Source organism: Pan troglodytes, chromosome 22, assembly GCF_028858775.2.
Source record: "Pan troglodytes isolate AG18354 chromosome 22, NHGRI_mPanTro3-v2.0_pri, whole genome shotgun sequence".
NCBI lineage: Eukaryota > Metazoa > Chordata > Mammalia > Primates > Hominidae > Pan > Pan troglodytes.
Window position 1 is genome coordinate 24,219,598 of NC_072420.2, and position 4,343 is coordinate 24,223,940.

A 4,343-nucleotide genomic window follows, 5' to 3' on the forward strand; every position below is an offset into this window, starting at 1 on the left:
ATAAACAAGACTATTTCTATAATTACTATAAGCTGGTTTTCACATAATTAAATCCTGGATTTTTCCCACATATTAGTCTAGTAGAATTAGACTTTATCTAATTAATTATCATTTTAACATTACATATCACTTTAGAGTATATAAATATATAATTGGAAGTTTCATTTAAACAGCAAACTCTAGGCTGCTATAATATTAATTTTTTTAAGAAACAGAAAGTAATCAAAAAGTAAATCTTTTGCTTCACATCGCTATTATGGGTAGAATTATGTGCTCCTCAAAATTGTTTAAGTACCCCCAAAGGATTAAATAATTCTACTAGAATGACACATGCACACATATGTTTATTGCAGCACTATTTACAATAGCAAAGACTTGGAACCAACCCAAATGCCCATCAATAATAGACTGGATAAAGAAAATGTGGCACATATGCACCATGGAATACTATGCAGCCATAAAAAGGAATGACTTCATGTCCTTTGCAAGAACGTGGATGAAGCTGGAAACCATCATTCTCAGCGAACTAGCACAGGAACAGAAAACCAAACACTGCCTGTTCTCACTTGTAAGTGGGAGTTGAACAACGAGAACACATGGACACAGGAAGGGGAACATCACACACTGGGGCCTGTCAGGGAGTGGGGGTAAAGGGGAGTGATAGCATTAGGACAAATACCCAATTCATGCGGGGCTTAAAACCTAGATGATTGTTGATGGGTGCAGCCAACCACCGTGGCACATGTATACCTATGTAACAAATATGCATATTCTGCACATGTATCCTAGAAGTGATAAGAACAGATACTACACTTGATCTCAGCCAAAAGGCCGAGAATTGATAAAGCATATATATATACTTTTGAATATATATATATATATATATATATATATATATATCCCTCAATGGAGGGGTCAATATTTTCCAGCTATGTATATATAGTTGTTTAAATCCTAACCCTAAGTACCTGTGAATGTGACCTTACTGGGGAATAGGATCTTTGCAATGAGCAACTTAAAATGACATCATTAGAGTGGGCCCTACTTTAGTACGAATGATATCCTTTCATAAGAAGAAAATTTAGACACAGAGACAAACACAAATAGAAGAAAAATGATATAAAACACAGACAGAAAACCATCTAGAAGCCAAGGAATGCCTCAAGGCACACAAAACTTGGAGGGAGGCATGGAACAGAATTTCCCTGGCAGCCCACAGAAGGAACCAGTCCTGGCCATGCCTGGATTTTGAAATTCTCGCCTCCAGAACTGTGACTCAATTTGTGTTTAATTCACCCAGTTTACGATATTTTGTTATTACAGGCCCCCAAAATTAATATTATAGATAACCACCTGGAAGCTGTAATCTCTATACCTAAACCCAAGACAGACTATTACAAATCTCTGGACCTCTTCCTTTCAGGATTCATGAAAAGCAAATCATTAATTGGTCTATGTATCAGCTTACAAGGTCAGGTTTTTTAGTAGTTTATGATAAAATGCTGGAGCTTTAAGTTTATGTCTTTAAAACATGGAAACAAATATAGGAAGTACTAAGAGAGTTAAGAACTTTTAAATGTTAAGGGGCTTTGAAGAAGTTTGTAGAAATAGAAATAACATATCATTGGAAGTATATAAATATAATATAAATATATTAATTAGAGCTAGAAGTAAGATTAGTAGACTAGCCTTCTTTATCAACCAAAAAATAAAAGTTCTTTACATGAATACATAACAAAATATTCTTTTTGATTATTTTAATTTTTTTAGTTTCTTAGCATATTAAAATGTATTTATATATTAGCCATCCTCTATAATCTCATGTGTGGATATATTTAAGGAGATTTTTTAACCCAGACTTAATATAATATAATTTATTTTATTCTAATATTATTTTAGCTTTGTTTTTTAAATACAAATATTTGGTCTATGCATTTTATTGTAATGTGAAGAACTGCATAGTTTTCTGAAAATGTTTACAAATGCTATAACTACTATCTCAGAGCACTCTTTACATTTGAGATTTCTCAATGGAGGGGTCAATATTTTCCTACTACAGGTGAGAAAAAAAGAATGAGTATCATCAAATAAATTTCCATGTTCATGTAGATTTTATGGCAGATATTAGACTCAAATGCAGTACTAGATGGCTCCAAACTGCACAATAATCTCAAGTTTGGTACAGTAGAAAGAATTAGTGTTAAAATATCTCCTTAGCTTTCCAAGAAAGTCAGCCTGACCATATGATTTTGCAAGCCATCAGATTATCAGTTATTTTGGTATTAAATTATGTTTCCAGTTATGCATATGTAACTCCCAAGGTCCTTGACATTAGGAGTTAAATTATAACTGCTATAAATAAATAATTTGAAACAAATGCTTTTCATTTTCCAATTACATTTGAATATATAATAAGGATTTCAAGTACCAGTGATTTTAATAACTGATTAAATTTATCTCCCTGTTAGAAGAAATCACTATACCCATTCATTATATCCCAATTTCCTTTGAACATGTCTAGATGGTCAAGATGATTTAGCCAGAGGAAAAAACAATTAATAAATATTTTGGGCAAAATAAAAAAACAACCCCCCCCACAGCAATGTGATGATGCCCCAGAGATGAGGATTCAAGAAGAATTTAGGGCAGGCAAGAATGGCAGGTCTGGGAGTCAGATGCAGGGGTCATTTAATGCAAAGCTGAAAGAATTACAGAGGCCATAGAATTTAAATCTATGTCGGCCATGCACAGTGCTGACCATTGTAAGGGGCACATAATATTTTGTCATTGTAGACGAAAAGGATAATTCATAATTTGCTTAGCTGATGTGATGCCACACTGGATCATTACAAGGTCTTTAATTTTCAGCTATTAAAAAGCACTGGGTCTTCTGCAATCTTGTTACATTTGTTGGAAGTTGAAACACTGAATAATATTCTAATTTATTTATTATTAATTGTGTCCCCAGTTTGAATATGTAGTTTATAAGACTCTCAAAATTACAAACAGTGTTTCATGTGTCTCTGCAAACTACTTGATAGTTTCCAAGGTATATGTGTGTGTGTGTGTGTGTGTATATGTGTGTGTATATATATGTGTATATATGTATATATGTGTGTATATGTATATATGTGTGTATATATGTGTGTATACACGTATGTATACATAGGTATACATATGTATATATACACGTAGGTATACATATGTATATATACACATATATACATATGTATACATATGCATATATGTGTCTATACGTATATATACGTATATATATGTATACAAACACACACACACACATATATATACACACAGAGACACTTTTTTTTGTTTTTTTTTGAGACAGAGTCTAGCTCCATTGCCCAAGCTGGAGTGCAGTGTCACGATCTCAGCTCACTGCAACTCCACCTCCCGGGTTCAAGTGACTCTCCTGCCTCAGCCTCCTGAGTAGCTGGGATTACAGGCACATGCCACCACGCCCAGCTAATTTTTGTATTTTCATTAGAGATGGGGTTTCACCATGTTGGTCAGGCTGGTCTCGAACTTCTGACCTCGTGATCTGCCTGCCTCAGCCTCCCAAAGTGCTACGATTACAGGCATGAGCCACCATGCCAGGCTGAATAAAGTTACATTTCTGTGAGAAAATTGTTTTACTTTACAACTTTCATCAAAATTGTATGAATAATCTTGTTCATAAAATCTATATTACAATTTGATTTTCAAAATGTGTTTGGGCCATGAAGTATTTATTTTTGCTTTTGTGACTTGATGGTTTATCACATCTTTCTACTCATATCAAGATACTTTTTCTATATGTTTGTCAGCATTCTTACCATAGAAAGCACATTAATTGGCAGTTTATCACATACATAAAAATATTCTTTTGATTTTTTTAGTCTCTTAGAATATTAAAATATATTTATACATTAAGCATCCTTCTATAATCTCATGTTTGGATGTTACATTTTAGCAGATTTAGTTAACCCAGACTTTACGTAATGTAATTTATTTTATCCAAATAATATTATAGCTTAGTTACTTATATACAAATATTTGATCCTTCTGTACATTTTGTTACAACGTGATGAATTCTATAGTTCTCTGAAAATTTTTACATATGCAATAGCTACTATATTAGAGGACTTATTTATAATGCCTTTAACTCCTAGTAACTGATACATCATTATCTTCATTATCACAAAATATTCAGGAGTTGGTCTTTTGATAAAAACAAATTTCTGGTCATCTTTCTGCCCAATAGATAATACATTTTTTTCCTTCATCATATTTTGTTGTTTCTAAATTTTAACTAGACAATGTACACTACATGGAATAATAACTAA

General features: G+C 32.7%; 1 pseudogene; it reads right to left on the bottom strand.

The window, feature by feature from the left end:
- Positions 1–673: 673 nt before the first annotated feature.
- On the bottom strand, positions 674–843 carry LOC112206664 (U2 spliceosomal RNA; annotated as a pseudogene).
- Between the last annotated feature and the right edge of the window lie 3,500 nt (positions 844–4,343).